At 37.9% G+C, this 23,550-nt stretch overlaps 1 long non-coding RNA gene across 1 annotated transcript in view; it reads right to left on the bottom strand.

The window, feature by feature from the left end:
• Window positions 1–2,946: 2,946 nt before the first annotated feature.
• Window positions 2,947–23,550, bottom strand: part of LOC120530364 — a 28,860-nt gene continuing 8,256 nt past the window's right edge. Inside the window, exon 3 of the long non-coding RNA XR_005633951.1 lies at window positions 2,947–2,970. This is a non-coding gene — a long non-coding RNA (uncharacterized LOC120530364). The remainder of the gene's footprint in view (window positions 2,971–23,550) is intronic.

Below are 23,550 nucleotides of genomic sequence, written 5' to 3'. Positions count from 1 at the left end.
TATAGTACATTGATTTGTTTTTTTTTCTGTATTGTGCCCATTAAATATCTACGTCAGTGATCTGTATACTTTGTAATGTCTTATACTATCCTGTTTTCAAAATATTATTATACACACTGTGAAGATGAAGTCATAGGTATTGACACGCAGTTGCTTAGTAGCAGAATGACACTACCTTAAAACCTTTAGATCCCATAGACCCCTACTCAAACACAAAACATAACATTCTAAAATCTGCTTAATCAAATTCACGGTCATGATAACGAAATTTGGAGCTCCTTAGAAGTAATGCTTGTGGCTCTTTCCAGTGATCATCATACCTACAGGCCTGCATTAACAAACACTATGGACTTATAAGGGCTATTCTCAATATACTGTGGACATTGACCTTTGAGATTTTTATTGTGTTTGACTTTCCAGTGTGTACCAAATTCTAAAATATTAATTTATTCTATTTATTAATTTCATTTTTTTTAGTTATGTCACTAAATAATTGACAAAGCAGCAGTTTACAATTTGACAGATCACTTTCCTGTTGATTGAAGTGGTGGGAGGACAACCCAGATTTGCTGATGCCATAACCAAATGGTTTCTCCTCTCCTATGATCTGTGACATGAAAATGGATTCCTTGGTTATCTAAGGTCACACAAATAGTAATAACAAATGTCATTCTTGTTTCAAGTGACCAAAAATGATGATGATGATATAGTTACAGTGAGTATAAACTGTTAGATACCTTAAAGGATAAACACAAAGAAGGACTGGTGTGTCATGGAATTGGAGAATAATTAATATATAAGATGGAATCCTGCAGTAGGCAGTGACGGTTTCTGAAGGAGCCACATTAACCTGGTGGAGAGAGAGATGCTATTAGAAGAGCCAGGGCTATCCTGACAAATTATGTCTGTAAATGAGAGAGAGAGAAAATTGATCAAGTGCTTAAAGTGCAGTACTTACAAAACCCACTCTTGCTTAAATCTAGTGGCCTGAGTACATGGTCACAGGACAGTCTCTGGACATTTTCTTCCTTCGATTGGCTCAAGTAGTTGGGGAACGTTAATACAGATTGTGTTGCATCTGACCCAAAGTGAGTGTTGTGAGGTGTAGTCTGCTACATAATTGTGCAGAAAAAAAACAAATCACTGGAACCATATTGATTGAGTCTTGGATGATGGGAGCAGTGGCAGTAGTGTTGGTGGGCCTTCGAGGAAGGAGACAGCTCTGAGTGAAGCTCACACGAAGGCATCATGTTTCACAATGTTTTAGGCAACCAGCACCAGTGTTAATAAAATGTCAGCTGAATAATACCATAAAAAGGTCACACACATTCAGGGCAACCACCAAAACAGAATATTAAAAGGTATATCAACATCAACATCAAATGCTCAACACTAAAAGCAGAAATGCATAAGTATATTAATAAATTTCCAGTTTTTATTCAGTGGCCAAACTGCTAAATCGAAGATGGTACAAAGATAATCAATGTACTTCACAGTATTGGTGATGATAATGATGATGACTACTCCAAAATAGTAAGAAGTACAAGCTGATACACCCTTTAAATGGCTTAACAAAAAAATAGACCAACGGGTCACATGAAAGGGCTCTAGACTTCAAGTCTCAAGATGGAACTGACAAGTTGAGGCTGCACTTACACAACCATGAGAAAACATGACTAGAGCACTGAAGGGTCAAAGAGTCTACTCTAGCAACCCAGAAACAAGATAACAGCACCAGGCACAAAGAAAATTTCACATACTCCTAAAGAAATATTTCTCTAGATGTGAAACTGCATTCAGCATATTACGGAACACTGGAAAAATATTATTATCATAACTACAGTAAGTCACTTCTGCCATAAACTGCATACGTGACAACAATGAGCCTATGACATTTCAACAATATATGTTAGTTTACTGCTTATTTCATTTTTGATAAAGAGTGCCATCTGCTGTGAGATGAGTGGACAGTGTAACACTGGCCTGTGGCCTCACTAGCGGTATCTTGAAAAATGAGCCAAAAAAAACATAATTTTTTTTCAACAAGAAAAAATGTTATGTTGTGTGAAAGAAATATGTAAATACCAAAATGTAACAAAAATACAGTAGAAAGGGTATGTCAAGTGTCTGCTACTGTACTGATGTATATTTAGTACATATCCTTTGTGTGATGCATTTTGAGACTGTCACTAATGCACAGCCCGATGTTGCAATCGGGACAATATAAGCATGTTTCTTTGAGCACTCTACACAATCAACACATCATGTGTTATTGCAGGCTATCTCAGTACAAGGCTTAGTGGCTTCCACATTCCCCTTGACACAAACATTGACAGTTGCTACTATTATATCATGCTGAAGCTTCACTTGACCAAATTCACTGGGCCGTTTAGTCATACAGTGCCGTATCAAGCATCAGTTTCACTTTCCATGTCAACATCTGACGACCCCAGTTCACATTGTCAACACTATCGCTTGTTTTGAGCAACAGTTTCATTTTGTTCTAAAACTGCCTTTACAGCTTTTCCTTTGCCATGAAGGCTCCACCCCACTTATGAATATTGATGAGGTTACTTATAGTGGCCAAACACATAGAAATAGTCATGATTTTTTGCAGGATTTTATTTTATCCACTAGATGGTAGCAGAATAATGTCCCAAGCATTATTAAGGCTTATAAATATAAATGACATCATTACGTGTCTCCCCAAGTGAAACTGGTGGTTAACTGTAATTGCATAAAATATCGAGCCACAGTTACTCTTGGGGTTAACACCAAAGAAGTTATTGCAGAGGTGCCACTTGCAGTGGAATTAAATTAGCTTTATTGGAGCACTTCAAAATGTTTATTACCTAACATTCTGATCTTACTCATTCTAATGCAGTAGGGGAACACAACATTTTGTTTGTTTTCCAGCTTCTTTTATGCACCTGTGGTGGTGGTGGCTGGGGTTCTTCCTCCTTCAGAGTTCTGTGAAGAAAATGGGTGCGTAATTAATGGCATTACCAAATTCAATGTAGCTGACAGAAGATGGGAATTTGCATTAAATGGGCTGGGATTTCCTGCTACTCTTCTGTCAAAAGATTAATGAGCCCGAGCAGAAATACAGACTTTTAATTGTGCACCTGAGCAGCAAAGACTTTTACAGAGTGGAAGTGTATCCCACCAGCAACAACTTCAGCTCAGAAACAGACACTGGATGGAGAACACAGACTTGTACTCCCAAACCCACTCATACATAACTAATTTAGTTTCACGTATCAGCCTTAAGATTAGGACAGGTCGGAATCAAGACACCTGACTGGAAAATTGATTTGTCCATTGCCATTGAAATTAAATAAAAAAAAGTAAGGCAAAAAATGGTAAAATATCATAAAGAGACTCACTTATACTGTATTATTACACAAGTACTATGTGTTAGTTCTTGTTAAACTACTCTTTATTTTAGTTTTTTTATTTGTTGTATCACAATGGTTTTATTCTGTGTTGCAGTGTTCTTCCTGGTATCAAACTACAAAACAGAATTTATAGTACAGCAGATGTGCAGAATAATTAAGGATTTAATGAGGTTTTTTTAGGACAAAGTCTGCACATACAGTAAGTATTCCAAGGATGTCTAATCAACACCAGGGACTATGCTTGCTACATTAATCATGCTTTGCAGTTTAACTTTATATTGATCACATTTCCAAAATCATAACCATAGAACATTTGGAAAATACTGAAAAAATTATCTTTGAAATAAAACTGGAGTACCTGGAGATAACCGTCTGTGGCACAAAGAGAACATAGACACAAAACTCAGGCCAGGATCTGAACTTTCATTCTACAGCTGTAAGAAAAGCCATGCTAAAAAAAAATTTGTAATTTTACCTCCAGAGATAATTCTTGTGTGATTATGACTTCTTGTGTACAGAATACTGATTTGTCAGCCTTTTTTATATCTATAATTGGCCAGCCTTTATTTTCTGCTGCAGTATCACGTCAGTGTGATATTCTGGAAATGATAGAGCTCACATTATGAATCACATGTTGACGTGTAAATTCACAGTGTCTCATGCTTCTCATCATCCATATGCTTTCTCAGAGATCAGCATAAATGGAGGTTAGTGCAATAATGAATTACTGTCTTCGGACATCTGCTTTAAACATCACTTGGTAAAAAGGCATTAGAAGCTACTTTTAGGTGATCATCTGACAGCTATACTTCATCCTAGACCAGTGTCATGAAATAAGGATCCTGGGATAAATCTTTGTTCAAAACAGGCACAGCAGAGTATTTGAAAGTAGTACCAGTAAATTAAAAGCCACAGAATAAGATTCTATAAAATCTCTATAAAAAAGACTGGTATTTAGACATACAGTGGTGTGAAAAACTATTTGCCCCCTTCCTGATTTCTTATTCTTTTGCATGTTTGTCACACAAAATGTTTCTGATCATCAAACACATTTAACCATTAGTCAAATATAACACAAGTAAACACAAAATGCAGTTTTTAAAAGATTGGTTTTTATTATTTAGGGAGAAAAAAAATCCAAACCTACATGGCCCTGTGTGAAAAAGTAATTGCCCCCTTGTTAAAAAATAACCTAAGTGTGGTGTATCACACCTGAGTTCAATTTCCTGATTACTGCCACACTTGTTTCAATCAAGAAATCACTTAAATAGGAGCTGCCTGACACAGAGAAGTAGACCAAAAGCACCTCAAAAGCTAGACCTCATGCCAAGATCCAAAGAAATTCAGGAACAAATGAGAACAGAAGTAATTGAGATCTATCAGTCTGGTAAAGGTTATAAAGCCATTTCTAAAGCTTTGGGACTCCAGCGAACCACAGTGAGAGCCATTATCCACAAATGGCAAAAACATGGAACAGTGGTGAACCTTCCCAGGAGTGGCGGCCGACCAAAATTACCCCAAGGCGCAGAGGCGACTCATCCGAGAGGTCACAAAAGACCCCAGGACAACGTCTAAAGAACTGCAGGCCTCACTTGCCTCAATTAAGGTCAGTGTTCATGACTCCACCATAAGAAAGAGGCTGGGCAAAAACGGCCTGCATGGCAGATTTCAAGACGCAAACCACTGTTAAGCAAAAGAACATTAGGGCTCATCTCAATTTTGCTAAGAAACATCTCAATGATAGCCAAGACTTTTGGGAAAATACCTTGTGGACTGATGAGACAAAAGTTGAACTTTTTGGAAGGCAAATGTCCCGTTACATCTGGCGTAAAAGGAACACAGCATTTCAGAAAAAGAACATCATACCAACAGTAAAATATGGTGGTGGTAGTGTGATGGTCTGGGGTTGTTTTGCTGCTTCAGGACCTGGAAGGCTTGCTGTGATAGATGGAACCATGAATTCTACTGTCTACCAAAAAATCCTGAAGGAGAATGTCCAGCCATCTGTTTGTCAACTCAAGCTGAAGCGATCTTGGGTGCTGCAACAGGACAATGACCCAAAACACACCAGCAAATCCACCTCTGAATAGCTGAAGAAAAACAAAATGAAGACTTTGGAGTGGCCTAGTCAAAGTCCTGACCTGAATCCAATTGAGATGCTATGGCATGACCTTAAAAAGGCGGTTCATGCTAGAAAACCCTCAAATAAAGCTGAATTACAACACTTCTGCAAAGATGAGTGGGCCAAAATTCCTCCAGAGCGCTGTAAAAGACTCATTGCAAGTTATCGCAAACGCTTGATTGCAGTTATTGCTGCTAAGGGTGGCCCAACCAGTTATTAGGTTCAGGGGGCAATTACTTTTTCACACAGGGCCATGTAGGTTTGGATTTTTTCTCCTAAATAATAAAAACCATCATTTAAAAACTGCATTTTGTGTTTACTTGTGTTATATTTGACTAATGGTTAAATGTGTTCGATGATCAGAAACATTTTGTGTGACAAACATGCAAAAGAATAAGAAATCAGGAAGGGGCAAATAGTTTTTCACACCACTGTATTTAACCTTTACCCATTCCTCACCCAGGACTGGCAACAGATAACAGGAATCCGATTTACCAAATAACACCTCAAAACTAAGCTTCAGCACATCAGAGATCTGAAATAAACATGAGTGTGCCTACTGGTGTAAATGTACATATATCAGATTGGTGGGACTTCATGTAAACTGGGTAGTGTTACACGCAGAGTCTCAGGTTAATACCTAGAAGGAATATAAACCAGTCACTGAGTTTTAAAGCAGCTCGACCCAGCATAGAGCCAGAGTTATTCTGGCAGCATTAAACACAAGGCTAGATGGGGCACCGTGTCTATCAAACAAAGCTTTAGGATGGGGGGAGAAAGAGATCTCTGCAGTAAAATGTGTTTTGGGGTTTCACATCTCCATTACGTTTAAGTTGAAAGTTGCACAAGAAACCTTAACTTGTTGTGCTTTTGGTGTTCTGAGCAGCGAGGAGCAGAACAGGTTGAGGAGTCTTGGTTGGTGGGGTTTGTCTGCAGCATACATCGGATATTTTATTTCACCTCATTTATTGTGACTAGAAAGTTGACCAGTTTAGATTGGTTGGCTACTACAAGATGTGCTATTTAATCTTGTCCCGGCAGATGAAGGAGAGAAAAAAAGGCTTAAAGAAAAAGGTAATGGAATTTAAAAATGAACACTTTATATTGGCTTTCATTTTCTTTTTCAAGATTAATTCATATTCTGTATAATGCAGAAAGTGCCTCCTATTGTAGGGTTGCCAGATGTCCCTTATATACAGGACATGTCCCATATTTGATCATTTTGTCCCCTACTGCCCTTTCAGGGACACCCAAATATCCCATATTTAGTTAATTTTCAAATTTTGTAATAAAAATATATTTTTACTACCTTCTTATGGTACTTAGTTGCAACTTTATAAGTAATTATACTTTCTTTTCTCAGATTCTCTTGATGAAAAATACCCAAATGTAACAAAGAAACTAGTATTTGCTGCCTGTTTGCAACTTGTTCAGTTGCTATGGTTGGCTGAGGACAGCGACACTGTTGCCATTTTGCTCTCCAGCCACGCTGCTGTGCAGTTCTATATCAGTATTGCAACATACAGTGTCAACAAAGTGTGTTGTTACTACTTGCCTTGGCCCACTTTTTTTCTAACTGCCTGTATTAAATAATATTTCTCTGTATTAAATATTTTCAAATGACTTCACTTTTACAGAATTTTTAATAAATTGCATTAAATAATTTTCAAATGATTTTACTTCTGCGGTGGGTTGGTGCCCTGCCCGGGACTGGTTCCTGCCTTGCGCCCTGTGTTGGCTGGAATTGGCTTCAGCAGACCCCCGTGACCCTGTGTTCGGATTCAACGGGTTGGAAAATGGATGGACGGATGATTTTACTTTTGTTTTCCTCATAACCCATTAATATCCTTGCTTTATGTTTTTAACTCATGTCTCTACTTTTATATACTATATTGGTCTGGGTGTGTAGGGGGCATGTATAAATTTATATATATAGTAATATAGAGAGAGATTTTAAGAGAGTCCCGTATTTCTAATTTTCTAATTTGGTAACACTATCCTATTATTGTCATGTCTCTTTGTCTGTCTGTTTGCATATACAAATCTGCTCCCAGTGGACCAATTTTGTTGAAATGTGGCACACTTTGCTGTTGTTTAATGTTTCAGATTTACTGTCTTTTCCTCTTTTACTCATCTGACTGCCATCCCTGAGAGAAAACAGCAAAATGGTTGCCAGATCACATACGCAGTAGTGGCTTGTGCCTGATGTGCTGCCTGTATAAGCAGTGGCAGAAGCTAGCATGAACCTCTGTCACACCAGCTCACTTCTCCTACTGCTTCAGATCACATCAGGTAACTTATTGTACTGCTCTAGTGAGGAGAGTAGAGATAAAAATGGATCAGGAGAAAAAGATATACAGTAGTCAAAAAATTATGTGAGGGCCAAAGCCAAGAAATTGAATCTGATGTGCATCTAAGCCAAAACACTAAACCAGAGTCAAAATCAGAAAACAGGTTGTGATATTCATAAACCAGAGATTCTATAAAAATGCACCTTTGATCAAAGATACTACAGAGATGCCAACTTAAATAGAAAAAACAAAATGGTTTCACAAAAATCCGAAAACATCACATTAAAATAAAACAATAACACTAAATGTAGGATTATATACAATGAAGGTATCCTTACATTCCCCACATTTCAAAACCTAAATAAAAAAATGACATGAGAACAAAGAAACAAATATTAATTCCCCCAAAAAATGAATTAAATAATAGTTACCCTAACACTTACTGGATAATTTCTCCATCAGGTATTTCTTTAAAAAATTGTATTTTTAAGAATTATGAACTGTAGTTAGCCAAAGTACAGTAAGCTGGTACATTTTTTACATCACTTGAGTTCTGATCTGTTGTGTACTTTATCCCTTAGGTTTAAAAGTCAAAGTACAGATAAAGTATTTAGGTGTAATCACTGATTTTGGCCAAACCTTTAAATTGCATATTAACCAAATTACTGGGACTGCATTTTTTTCACTTCATGAATATAGCAAAAGTTAAACCACTTATAACATTACAAGACACTGAAAAATCTAATTCACACTTTTGTTTTTAGTCTACTAGTTTACTGTAATGCACTCCTAACAGGACCACCTAAGAAGACATCAATTGGCTGCAATTAGTGCAGAATGCAGCAGCCAGAATCTTAACTAGGAAAAGAAAATCTGAGCACATCTCAGCAGTTTTAACATTGCTACATTGGTTAGCCGTGTCATTCAGAATTGTCTTTAAAAATACTACTAATGGTTTATAAAGCCTTAAATAATCTTGCTCCATCCTATAAATTGAAATGCCTGTGCCCCTAGACTCTAAGTTGTAACCTTAGATCTTCTAATGGTGATCTGCTTATATTTCCAAGAGCCAAGCTTAAAAGAAGTGGTGAGGTAGCCTTTTGCTGTTTTGCACCTAAAATCTGGAAAACTTTACCAATAGAAATTCGGCAGGCTAATACTGTGGAACATTTAAAAAAAACAAAACTGCTAAAAACCCACTATTTTAATTTACCCTTTTTGTAGCTACGTTTTAGTTGTACTCCAAAAATACTATACAGGCATCGAATTATAGGGTTTTCAATGTTTAATAAGCTCTGCTTTTCTCTGCTGTCTTTTCTGGTTCTCCTGTGGTGGTGATTTGCGGCACCACCACCTGATCAAGGCACTATGAAGCCACCTGTGATGCTGGATTGATAGCGGGTGCCTCAGCCGTCCACAAGACTGACCTCATAGAATCCTCTCATATGAAGCCTGGAAACAAAGAGGAATGAATTACAAACATTTATGTCAGGCAGAATGCCCACTGGGAGCTGGGCGGTGTTTTGGCCCTGAAACCCCTGCAGATTTTGTTTTTTTTCCCCAGCTTGACTGGAGTTTTTTTTTTTTTTTCCATCGTCCCAGCCACATGACCTCATCTTTAGAGACTTGCGTCATGATACTATATATAAGGTACTCTTCTATTTGATATGTGTCTGTTTTTTAAGATCGTATAGATATATTTGTTTTCTTTGTTATTCTTTAATATCATTGCCTAATCTTATTTGTTTTTCTTTTATTGTAACTTTCTGTTTGACATTGTGTAAAGCACTTTGAACTACATTGTTTATAAGAAAATATCTTATAGAAATAAATGTTATTATTGTTGTTGCTTTATAAAAGCTATTTCTGCCACTACAAGCTTACTTTAACTCGGTTAATACATGATATTGTAAAATGACATTAAAAACATGCTTTATGTCCTCTACTAATACATCTAATTACATTCTGTTATTACTGTTGTTTTTGAATATGTACCATTATTACAAAAAACATTCATGCCCATTATTTTCTTCTTTTGTGTGCAAATTGTTAGGAGTGGATGCAAAGTAATATGCACCTTGCAAAAACATATCAGCAGCTAGCCAGCAAGTACTAATAATAATATAAAAAAAATTGTATTAGGACAAATATAGCATTGTCCAAATTGTCTTTTTTCTTCCAATGTAAACTATTCTGGGACAGACATGTATTGGAACTGATATTTGGTGGTGGCGCGCAGGCGTGTGGTTCTTTGAAACTGAACGGCAGAGTTGCTAGGGACATTCTAGGTGCTGGTCCAGGTGTTCCAGGTGTTCCAAGTATTATGTCCTGGGTGTCACAACATTTTAAAAAGAGAATGACACAATTGCAGTCACCACATTCAGGGAGGCAGCCATGAACAAAAGATGTCAAGGAGTCCATCTTTAACAGATTGCCTCACAAACTACATTGGCTGGTGTCACATTATACACTTTTGAGTTGCACAGCATGTCTTTCTTAACAACTACATATGTTCGACATTATTCTGTTGAAGATGTCAAATTACATGACTAAGGTCTATAGAGGATGATGGATTACATGACTTCCTCATGACTTCTAAGCACAGTTTTAAATTTGCTATTCTGCTTTGAAAGTGTGGGAAGGATGGCAAATTTGAGCAGCCAAATAACACAGCATACTTTTTTTTCCACCGAGTTCCAAAGTCGCACAAGCCTCTCCTCTGTTCTTCTTATTCTTGTGGATTTGACTTGATCCCTTTGTGTTTGTACATACTGTACTTCTAGCTGAGCATTAAATAAAACCTGACAATTTTGTTGCGGCTACTTACAAAGTGCTATCACTGAGTCGCTGAGGATGGCACACTACACAACTAGCTGTCACAGGCATTTGCACAACTGTCAAAATTATAAATTAAGGCCATGCATGAAAATTGTTGGAAAAGTCATTTAGTGTGACAGGCACTTAAGTTAAAGAATACACACAATTCTATTAGCATGTCATGCACCCACAACATTTTAAAATAATGTTTGCCTTTTTTTTTCCTCTCCCTCACCTCTCTGAACTGGATTCATTTTGGCATTCACAGAATTTCAAAATAACAGTTATCTTGTATATTTCATTACAGTAGTAACGGCAGTGGAAGAGCTAAACATATTGTTTTGCTGCACATTAGGACATGTTGCATCCCAAGCCAAAGGCGACTCTCCAGATGAGTAAGTGCTGCTACACCGCTTGGGGGACACCACTATCTGTACTACAGGGTCAGCACGGGGGGGAAAAAAAACTACCTTTAAAATCTAAAAAGATACTGATAGGGCTGCCTCATCGTTGATGCTCAAGCCATCCATCATGAGATGGCCCAGGAATGCTGGGTTTAAAAGTTGACAGTTATCTCTCTCTGTGTTTGACAGTAATCTTCTTGACATTTTCTTGTTGATGTCAAGTACACTCTTCTGCAAGTCCTTGTTTTTTTTGGACATCATTGCCTTTTTCCTTACTGTGTCACGCAAAACTGAACCAGCAATAACTGGAGTGGCCTTACACTGCAGCTTAATAAACAGGGTAACCATCTTGTTCCAGAAATATGTCTTCAGACATTTCAGTTAATGATCTTGTGAGTGCACTGAGAAAGGTCTTTCTCCTGAAAATTGCCAATGAGATGCAGAACACGTTTTTTAACAGTGGAATGACATATTTGCGTGTCTAACATAACAAATGTCCCATTTTACATTTCCATCTGCATACTGAATGATCACAAGAACAACAATTCTCTGCCCAGCTTTACACAATTCAAACTGCAAAGCCAACAGTGGCAGTATTGTCTAAAAGGAAAATCTTGTTTTGTTTAATTTTTCATGAGTTCTTAGCATGTACATACTATAACACTTACCACAATGATGCCATCAGTCACGCGATCATATCGAGCTTAGCTAATCCATATTTGGGTAAAACACACCAGTTCTTTACAATTCAATGATGTTAAAGGCATCTGCTATTTACACATTCTAAGACCTGTTTTCAGTAGTCAGTGATAAAGAATTCCAGGCTCTGTTGCTGAGCTATAAAATTATTACAAAATGCCATATTAGTTGTGTACTAGAACAGGGGTCCTCAAAGTCAGTCCTTGGGGCCCACTGTGGCTTCAGGTTTTTGTTCCAGCCAGATTCATAATCAGTGACAATAACTGATAACACTGATCTCATTTAATTAGCTTCATTCAGAAAAGCACAGCAGCATAATTTTTACTTTAAGACATTTAGAGATATTTCTGTCTTTGCTATAGATTTTAATGCTTAACTCTCTTTGTTGATTTCATTATATTTTGCCCTTTTTCTGTGCAGTTTGCTCCGTTCATTGTATCTTAATAATGACAATTAAAAGCGAGCAGAGCAGACACCCAGGCAAACAACACTGAATCAAGAAAGGCTGCAACTACTTTAGCATCAGACCCACTAATTAGTAAATAATGGATTAATTAAACAATTAGAACGCCTGGAAAAGTAGAATGAAAATCAAGATGAAAATATTGTTAAAATGAAAACATACATTATTCCCATATAACTGCTTAGTACATTTTAATATATTTTTTTTTAAACCCATTTTTCTAATTTCTATATTGTTCCCAAAGCACAGTATCTGGGAAATAACAAATCACTTAATTAGCCCAGGAGTCCAATTAAAAACAGAAGCTGTTTGGAACAAAAACCTGCAGCCACAGTGGGAGGCCGAGTTTGAGATCCCCCCGTACCAGAATGAAAGAATCTGTAGAATAACTGATATCTAGGCTTTGTGAACATGCGGCACAGTAGTGATGTGATGGAGCTCAGCTGCCTCACACTACAAGACTTTTGGATTCAAATAACCAGCCTGGGCACTTTAGAACATTAAAACAATTTTGACAAGAACAGACTATTCAGCCCAACAAGTTTGATCATCCTATTCGCTTTGATTATCCAAAATAACACTAAGTTGAGATCTGAAAGTCTCTAAAGTCCTGCTGTCCATCACCTGGTAAATTGTTCCATGTGTCTCTGGTTCATTGTGTGAAGCACAATCTGCCCTTAACAAGTTTCCAGCTGAGTCCCAGTGCTGTTATTGAAGATTCAGCTTAGTTTGATTTTTTGATTTGATTTGGATTTTGATACACTTTATTAAGTGCATGACCTTTGCAGATCTGAGCGCAGGGTCAGCCATTGCACCATGCCCCGGAGTAATTTTCAATTTAAAGGCCTTGGCTCAAGGGTCAAACAGAGTAGGGTCCTTTTTGGCAGTAATAGGATTTGAACCAGCAACCTTCCAGAGTTACTCTTCTCAGGATATTCCCTACTGCTGCTACAACAACAACAACAACAACAACATTTATTTATATAGCACATTTTCATACACACAGTAGCTCAAAGTGCTTTACATAATAAAGAATAGAAAAATAAAAGACACAATAAGAAAACAAAATAAATCAACATTAATTAACATCGAATAAGAGTAAGGTCCAATGGCCAGGGGGCGGCTGGAGAAAAAAATAAAATCTGTTGGGATTCCAGACCATGAGACCGCCCAGTCCCCTCTGGACATTCTACGTAACATTAATGAAACAGTCCTCTTTGGATTTAGGGCTCTCACGGAAGGACTTGATGATGATGATGGTCATGTAGATTTCTGCCTTTTAATCCATCCATCATTGTTGGAGCATCATGAAGCTTTGAGTAGGTGGTGGTGGCGCAGGCCACCACCACAAAGAAATCGGAAAAAGAAACAGAAGAGAGAGTAGGGGTCAGTACGGATTTTAGAGCCACCATGAATAGTTATTATGAAGAATTGAACATATACTGTAGAGTATCAGGATTAAGTTAAAGTGAAGTTATAAAAAGGCCATGTTAAAGTAATGTGTTTTCAGCAGTGTTTTAAAGTGCTCTACTGTACTAGCCTGTCAAATTCCTATTGGCAGGCTATTCCAGATTTTAGGTGCATTGCAGCAGAAGGCTGCCTCACCACTTCTTTTAAGTTTTGTTCTTGGAATTCTAAGGAGACACTCATTTGAGGATCTGAGGTTACGATTTGGAATATAAGGTGTCAGACATTCTGATATATAAGATGGGGCGAGATTATTTAAGTCAATCCTGAATGACACAGGTAACCAGTGTAATGACATCAAAACTGGAGAGATGTGTTCAGATTTTCTTTTCCTAGTTAGGATTCTAGCAGCTGCATTCTGCACTAGTTGCAAATGATTTATGTCTTTTTTGGGTAGTCCTGCTACATCTTTTTTTGTAATATGGATATCAAAGCTGGACACAGTTCTCCATGTGAGGCCGTCTTATTGCTCTACATAGCTTACACATAACTTCCAATAAATTGTACTCCACACATTGCGCTGCATAACCTAAAATCCTACTAGCCTTCTTAATTGCTACTTTATAGTCTTTAAGTAGAAGTCCAATATGACTCCTGGATCCTCCTCATAAGGTGTATGTTTGAGTTTTAAACCTTCCATTGGTTATTCAAATGTAACATTTCTTCTTCTTTTGTGTGATTCCTTACATTTACTTATATCTGCCACTAACCTGCCCAAGCCTGTATGCTGTCTACGTCTCTTACAAAATTTAGCTAATTCTGGCAATTCTGCCCTCCCACCTAATTTGTTATCACCTGAAAACTAGACCAGCATTAAGATTATATTCTTGTCCATGTCGTTAATACAGTACATATCAAAAGGAGCAGAGGCCCCAGTATTGATCCCAGAGGCTCATCTCTTTTAACATCATAATTCTGAAAATTTTCCCCTCACCATAACCCTTTGCTATCTTTGTTTAAGACAATTTTGTACCCAAAGACTGCACACTAAATTTCTATTAATATTAGCTTGATCACTAACTTTTCATGTAGTTCCTTATCAAAAGCCTTCTGAAAATCCAGAGAAATAGTATCATATGCACCTCTTCTATAATATGCTTTTGTTGCTTCCTCATAAATTTCATTATATTAGTAAAACACCACCTTTTCAGTCTCAACACATCCTGACTGTTTGTTAACCCTCCTGTACTAGACATGTGCTGCTGGATATTTCCCTTATTAATAGGCTACATTCATTTAGTTGTGATGCATGCTAAGCTTACTGGCCTGTAATTACTTAGATCAGGCTGATCTCTCTTTTTTACCTAACAGTATGTGTTAACTTCTGGTTTTTAGGAATTTTCCTAGTGTGCAAATATTTTTGAAAAACATGCGTCAGGGGTTTACGTATATACTCACTATCTTCCTTAAGCACTTAAGGACAAATGTTATCTTGTCCTGGTGATTTATTCCATTTTAGCGTATTTAATCTAAGCAGTACTTTTCCTGCTACAATTTCAAAATCACTAAGTCTTCATTAGTAGTCTCTGTTACTTTGGGGTGGATATCATCTTCTTCACACAAATACATTTCAGAAATTCAAAGCATTGCTACATATTCTTCCCTAGGCCGGGTTTATACTTCACGTGACGCAATGCTACACAACCACTGTACTGTTTATACCTGAGGACGTACTTTACATAAATCTGGAAGAGTTCACTAGGTGGCTGTGTGAGATATCATCACTGTGAGATAACAACGTTCAGCTTCACTGTGTTATGAATTGCCTGAAATATTCATTAAATTCCAGAGGACACCTTGCCATAATATCTCTGGAAAGAATGGATGTTTAATGATTATCCATCAATCCAGGGGCATGCCCATTTCATCAAGCATTGGGCACAAATAATCCCTGGATGGGGCATCAGCTCATCGCAAAGTAAATACAAGCACACACATACACTAGTATTGTTTTAGCATCACCAAATCCCCAAACCTGCATGATCTTGAAAGGAAAACAAAGCACGCATGTGGAAACCCATCATGAAAACAAGCAAATTCCAGGCAGCGAACACCAGGGACGCGACTCCCTGCGAGGCTGCTGCACTACTGCTCTGCCACCGTGCTGCCCCCACATGTGTAATTATTAATAGTATTCAATATTTAAATTAAGTTAGCGATTTATCTGTAAAATGTAATATACATACTGTAATGCATTTCATCATGAAAGTGATATCAAGTATAACTCAGTGTGCAGAGAGCTGGAATATCATAAATTTAATGTGTTCTATATGGCAATTACTGCCTGCCACGAGATTAAAGCTGAAATTTCCACTTTAATCACAAAATAGACTTTTTCACTGTGTCCCTGATTTTTTTTCCTCTGTGGCCCAAATACGCTGCTGTACATTCTGATGCTATTGTGAAGGTTCACAGAAGATGCTATGTGAGGCCTTTAAAATGTATCGCATCATGATGGGGAATATGTGACACATGAAAAGAAAACATTTGTATGTCAGCATTTTGCTTCACCACATCAAACCATTCATCAAACATCGAAGCACACACATTGATCTTGTAGGATCTGCAAAGCATCTTGCTGTCACACGTTGATAGTAAATAGAGACTCTGATGTCACATTCCAACTTGAACACACTATACCCCCCTCATTTTTGGATGGTACTGCAACTCCCACATGCGTTGCATTAATTTGTGAGGACCTGCTCAGAGGATGTGTCAAATGAATGCTGGGAACGCGTGGCAGCCATTACAGAATACTAAATCTAGAGAGGCCTCCTCCCTGGTTGACGCTTTAATATACTGTGTTAAAAAACAGCCACTGATTACAGCTAGAAAACCTGCTCCTGTACTTTGTTATTTTTAAGGCTAGCCCAATTATTATTTGGATAATTAAAGTCTCCCATTACTATAATATCACTGTCTAAACGTGTCTTTCTAATATTAATAAAAAGAGGTAAATTGAAACAATTGTTTGCATTAAGGGGGTCTACATTTCGTCGATCCTGAATCCAAACATTCTCTATCAGCTCTGGCTCTCCATCTGATTTAAGAAGACTTGAATTCATATTCTGTTTTACAGAAATTGTGAATCCTCTGACTTTTCATTTCTGCAAATGTTTAATAAATAATGTTATCTCTATTTTTTAGCAAGGTTTCTGTTATCCCCCCTATATGATAGTTACTTAGAGCTACTTATAAAACCAATTTACTAATTTTGTCCTTGATAACCTTGGCATTAAGACAGCAATTTTTAAAGTTTTAATTACTTTATTTTGTCTTTTTAAAAGTGAACAAAAATGTTCAATGTTATTTTGTATATTTGTACTTATGCTACTGCATACCCCATCATGTGAAGTTATAAACCTGCCCTGGCCTAAACTGCCTGAACCCATAACACTCCCTAGATTAACTTTCAGGGCTGATGTTGACTTTTGTCAAGATTCAGGGGTAGAGAACCGTAATGGGCTATAAACTGTGACAAAACTCGCCCTTATGTTTTAGTTCAACTCTCTTTGGTTCAAGGAAAGTTATGTAGCTTTGTTAATTTAATCTCAATTCCCCGTGCAGAGCAAACAGCCTCTAAAATGGCATCGACATCTAGCGAGAGACTATAACAAACATTTTAAAGCAAAATACTCCATGGACGTTTTACATATTATCACTGAATCGGTCTCTGACTTTTCAGACTCTGAGTTTGATGCAAGAGTTCTCGAGATAGATATCGAAAATGAAAGTGAGGGACCAGCACCGACCAGCCTATCGGTTCTCAGTCGATCGTGTTGCTGAACGTGTTCGTGTAGCTGATACGCCTACAGCAGCATTCGCCTAGAAGGACCACCACTTATGATGACAAGAGGTACAAACCATATTGCATCACGCTGCGACTGCTACCATCGCCCACCTGCTGTGTGAACACAAAGAAGTAGCCAGCCCACAGCCACTGCTGCCATAGATGCCAAACAAGTGCTAACAGCAACCACAGCACGCAGCAACAGGCGTTTTATGTTGATTTATGTATGAAACCAGTGCATTGGGTGCTTTTCAGAAAACTGAGTTTTCGGAAAAAATATTCAGCCCCCAAAGAGTTAAGCAACCCTAAAGTAACTTACTTATATGTCTCCCCAATACACTGGTGCCACTCTCTTCAAATGTAACGCATGACAGCAGAATCAATCCCATCTGTTAAGTCTTCTAATTAACCTAACCATCCTGCTAGGGTGGTCTTCTACTTATGCACCCAGAAGGCAACACAACATAAAGGACTCTCCATCTCTGGAGCAAACCTGTGTCTAAATTCCCTTAATAATTGAGCCCCCCTCTATCACTATTTTTGTCTTGCTGGGGACTGATTATGAGGTGACATGTTGGGGCTCATTAGAGGTGCACACTATCTCCCTAAAGAACAACTTGGTGAGATTTACCAATTCTTTACTACAATGCAGGCTAACAACCTCCTCTTGAGTGAAGGGACATTGACCTCGAAGTACTGGATCTCCTGTCATCTCCCTCAGATGTAGGTCTCTTCCATAAAGTCCAGCACTAACGATGACTTGCTCTGTATTGACCTCATGATTACCGTTCAATTGGGTGATAGTTAAGACCTTTTGAAATTAAAGTATAAATTAATTATATGTTCAACTATCCACAGCACGTTTAATATCTATTAGTCTTCTCTAAGCCCCTGTATGAATGGTTTAAGATGATCTCACTATTACACACTTTCTGTTTTCTGCTACGATGCACTTTTAAGCTGTTTTATCATTTACTAGACTTTCTCTTAATCCTGTCTGTTTCCCTTAGAATCTGTCTCTTTACTACTTTCTTTCTAATTCAATGCAACTACCAATACTATAACTGTTTGAATGTGCTACTTTCTAAATGTGCCCGTTGCCCTCGCCTTCTTTCTAGTGTCAGTGCTTGTTGGCTTACACATGATGTACCTGAAGTAACTAGGTATCCTTTATTTACTTTTTTTACTGGGAAAGCCTCTTGCTTATTTACTTTTACTTACAAAGCTGGCTAATTATTTACTTACTGTCCTTCTGCGGAGATATGTCTACTACTGTCACTGCTTGTGCTGCCGGTATGCACACACAAGCTTAACTCACAACAAGCCCTTGCTCCTGGACAGCTGAGAAAAACAGCAAAAAAACCTTCTAAATATAAAAAAAATGGCTGTAAAATATACTGACAAGCCCCTTTGGGACAACCAAAACTGAAGGTTTAGGAGCACAGTATGTTAATCAACTTTCACGCATTGCCAGTTTGCAGAATCCAGCTCTCTCAATGCAATCCTCCAGCAAAGATGGTATCAGCACACAGTACATACTCTGTACATCTATACTGCGAATATTCTCTGTACACCAGGCAGCATACCTTATCTGAATAATATGTGCATATTCTCACCCAGTGAATGCCTGGGTTTCCTCTGGCTACTCCCATAACCAACAGATATGCAAGTTAGGTTGATTACTGCCTCTAGGTTGGTTTTGTATTAGTGAGTGTGAGGGTGTGCCCCATCTGCCCCCTGCCTTGTTCCCACTTCATGATCAATGAGAATGGATCAAAAGCTTTGAAATAACAGCATCTGAGATTCAAATTACGATCAGAGCATATTTTAGGTATCATCTGGCCTAAAACTCAGTTTATTTTGCACAGCTTAACTTGTGCCATCTTTTTTTTCTTATCAGTTCTTCTGAGGTGCTTGCTAATGATATAATCAAATAGGGTAAATGTCACAATCCGATCGAGGAAGTTCTCAGTAAAGGGCTTTTGAGGTTAATCTGCTATTCTCTGAGTGGCCAGTGTAGAATGAGTTGAAATGACTAATGGCAGTGGCTTATGAAACAAGTTCACCCTTTTGATTTTGTCACATTTTGCTAATATTGTAAGCACAAATTCAATTAAAATTTTATGTGGGATCTGAATCTGTTAAAAAAGAATAAAAATACTGCAGCTAGAAAAATGGAAATGTTCCGATTTCATAAGAATTCACCCTGTCTTGCTACCACACTTCACCTTGTGTTCAAGTGAATTGGTTATGATTTGGTTTGGTTTTGGTTTTCCTGGTTTATTATGCACCTTTTTTGTAATTAGTTTTTTGTCATAAAGGTTTCAACATGTGCTGAATCTGATTATGCTGTTTAAAAAATATTTAATACTTTTTTAAAGATGTTTGTTTAAATGTAATATCTTATCATAATGCCATTTTGTTTTTTAGTGTTTTGTATAGAGTTGCTAGTCATGTTGTGATGCAGGACAACTCAAGGTCACAGCCCGTGATGTCACTGAATTGAGGGTATAAAGGTTAGGAGCCACGTGCTTCCCGATTATCCCAGGTCAGGTCAGGTTAAGTCAGATTGGGGCTCATTCACTGGTACAGCACATTGCCACACCCAGCACACAACGAAACAGCTCCTGGATCCTGGTTGGAAACCCCCCAGGCAGACACGCAGTCCAGTCCCACCCACCTGAAATGACCCTCTAGGTGGGTGGGCAGTGTCGGTCCTGGAGAGCCGCAGTGGCTGCAGGTTTTTGTTACAGCCCAGTTTCTTAATGAGAAGTCAATTATTGCTGATGAAGCACTTATTGCTCAAGTGACATTTTTCTGCTTCATTTTAGTGGTCTCTCTTGTTAAGGTTCCCCACCCTTAATTGCTTATTTCAATCTTAAACTGCTGCATTCACTGTTTTAATGGCTCCTTATTAGCAATAAGATGCAAATGACAAAGCAGCCAGCAGTTCTCCATCTAGCTTTTTTCCAATTACATCTGTGTGTGTTCATCATGCACTGTTTGATTTAATAAAACACTTAATAGAAAAATGTTACTGACTGAAAATGATCTGTTTTAGGCTTCAAATCATTTGGATGATATCCTTGGAAAGGAAAAAATCTACGCTATAAGAGCCTTACATTACACAGACTAACCAGCCATAAAATTAAATAAGGTTTGAGATTGGCAAGGGTTGGTTTCTAATTAAGCAACTGGGTTGGAATGAAAATCTGTAGCCACTGTCGCTACTGTATCGGAAAGCACCCATTCAGTTTGGAAGAGCCTGCATTGCAAAAGCTAGTTAAAAAGTAAATACTGTATATGACAATGTAAAAACTCGATAAAACTAATTGTTTTGGTGATTTTCACTAAATCTCTTCAATAACATCAGTTATTTGAAACATCAAAAGGTTCTGAGACATACTTTTTATCAGGCTGTGTCTTTTTGATGCTGACTTATCACGTCTTGTTGGCAGTATCCTTAGGTCAAAGGTCATCCTAGATATATTGACTTTTACAGTGCTTCCCCAAATTAATTAATAGCAATAGTGAAGAAAGACCTTTCTACGTGTTAATCTCTCATTCCAGTAGCTATTTGTTTACCAAGAAAAATGGAATACAAAGACTTTATAGAATGTAAACACTTTAGTTAAATGACTGGATTAAGTGGTTTCAGTAATTGGGTGAATAGAAAATTCCACTAGAAAACATACACACATGAAATGTTACCAGTGTCCAGCATAGAGTTTCAAAATGGGGAACCATGTCATCTGCTCCTAATTATGGTGCCCTCCAAAATGTTTGGGACAAAGACACTGTGACAGATAGGGGGCACTGTCGTCCCCTTGAACCCTCAGACCAGACGCCAGACACCAGATAAAAGTCCAATAATTTGTTTTATTTAGACTATACAGTGTACAAAGCACCCTACACTCCACAATACTTATACAATAACCAATCAATGAATAATCCTCCACTCTCCCAGGCGCGTTGCCCCCTGCCACCCAACTCAGCTCACCTGTCTGGGATCTCTCACAGTCTCTTATAGTCCTTGACCCAGAAGTGCTTCTGAGCTCTCAGTCCATGTGACTTCCTAGCACTTCCAGGTCAGATCAAAACTCTTCTTTTTTCATCCCGGAAGTACATCATTTCCTCTATCGCAGTGACTAAGACATACTCCCGGGTTATAGGCAAAATAAACATCTCTGAGCCTCCCTGTAGCGTCTCCTGGCAGCCCCGATGTTATCCAGCAGGGTTGTGTACTACAACTACATAGTCCATGATGCCCTGCTGGAATTCGGGGCATCTCCATGTCGCAGGGAGGGCTCCCTCCCACTGGTGGCCTGGGGGTATTGGCCGGGATGAATGGCTGGCCATAGTCCACAACACGTATCTTTCCTTGATTTACCCCTCTGCTTCACAGTTTAAAATTACAAATCCGACAATTCATACATCATTAAAGTGAGCATTGCAGATTGTAATTGAAAGGTATTTGCATACATGTCGGTCACACCATGTAGAAACAGTTTTTTTACATTTTGCCCCCATTTCAGGGCACCATAATGTTTGGGACATGGCCATGGCAGGTCTATTAAAGCATCCATATTTAGGACTTTGCTGCATATCCCTTGCATGCAATGACTGCTTGAAGTCTACGATTCATAGACATGACCAGGTGCTGAGGACCTTCTCTGGGGAAGCTCAGTCAGCCATCTTCAGCTTCTGCTTGTGTAGGGGACTATGGAAGGGCATGGTATCGTCTCTGAGACCGTAACATTTTAGGCCAGTAACATTTTGTCACGCTGTGAGGATTTTCATGGTCTTTGAATTGTTTTATTCTCAACCAATGATCATTTAGCTGTGTTCTGCTTATTCACTCAAACCCATTTTGTGTCAAAATTCAGATCCTGGCTAAAGATAAAGGTTTACACTGTTGTTTGAATTTCGGCAATAATATCTACCCTTTAATGTGCCTGTATTTTTGTGAAGTTGTGCAAGGTCATCTAGTTGGGAAGGAGTGCCAGATGTAGTAATAGCACTAGGGTGGTACAGAATAGGAGAAGAGTCTGCCAGGGCTCACGCCAGAAATTTATAAAGTCCATACCAAATTAATGAGTGCATGGAAATTTTCAAGAAATGGCTTATAATACAGATGGTATGATCTAGCTAAAAGGAAACCATGTAGGCTAACACTCACTAGTGCCAAATGTTTTACTAAAATACATTTTTGAAATGGCAACAGAATCAAAAACAAAACCAAACACATTAGACAAATCAGCAGTAGAAACAACAAAAAATACATGACGATCAGAAGGCTAAACTGAATTGACATTAATTGAAAGTAAACATTCAAGCAAGAAAGAATTACAAAAATGAGGAACAGAGCCTTTTATCAGACTTAAAGCCAAATTTTCAAATTTACCTATATTTAGAAATTAATACTTAACTGTGTATTGACAGCACTAAATAACAGCAGTCGGAAATGAGAAGGGAGTTGGTAATATAAACTAGTCAAGGTCAAAACCAGAAAAACAAAATTCGAAGAGACAAGCTCAGAGTGAGACATCAAGATCATAGTTAAGGGGCACTCAGAGCAAAGACGTAAACCGAAATGGGACAAAGTGCAAATAATCAGAAATCAATGATCCATTTCAAAGAAAATCATGCATGGGTTTTAGACTCTGTCCACTTGGACCCAGTGATGCCATGCACCACCACTTCTGGCTGACCTAAAGCAACAGCATGACAACAGTAAACAGAAAGATCTAAAAACATGATGTTGTTAAAAACACATTGAAACAAACAAAAAAAACTAACTACTAGATTTCCTGTCCTCTAAAACCCCCAAAACAATGTTTCAGTTTTTTTTTTTTTTTAAGAGAACAAGGAACTTGTTTGAAAAAAATAAAAACAAAAGGCAGATCATGGCAAACACTAAGGGTAAATCCCTAAACTATGGAAATCAGGAGGGTACAAATTCTTTCCCAATGTAAATGCAAAAAACATTCAAACTTTCTTTAACAAAATACAGAAGAAATCCTAAATATTCACAAAAGTAAAAGGAAACCTAAACTCAAACTCCAAATTAAAGTAGGGTAGCCACCAAAAGCAAATGGA

The sequence above is a fragment of the Polypterus senegalus genome, chromosome 5 (assembly GCF_016835505.1).
Source record: "Polypterus senegalus isolate Bchr_013 chromosome 5, ASM1683550v1, whole genome shotgun sequence".
Lineage (NCBI taxonomy): Eukaryota > Metazoa > Chordata > Cladistia > Polypteriformes > Polypteridae > Polypterus > Polypterus senegalus.
This window is presented reverse-complemented; position numbering and strand designations above follow the sequence as displayed.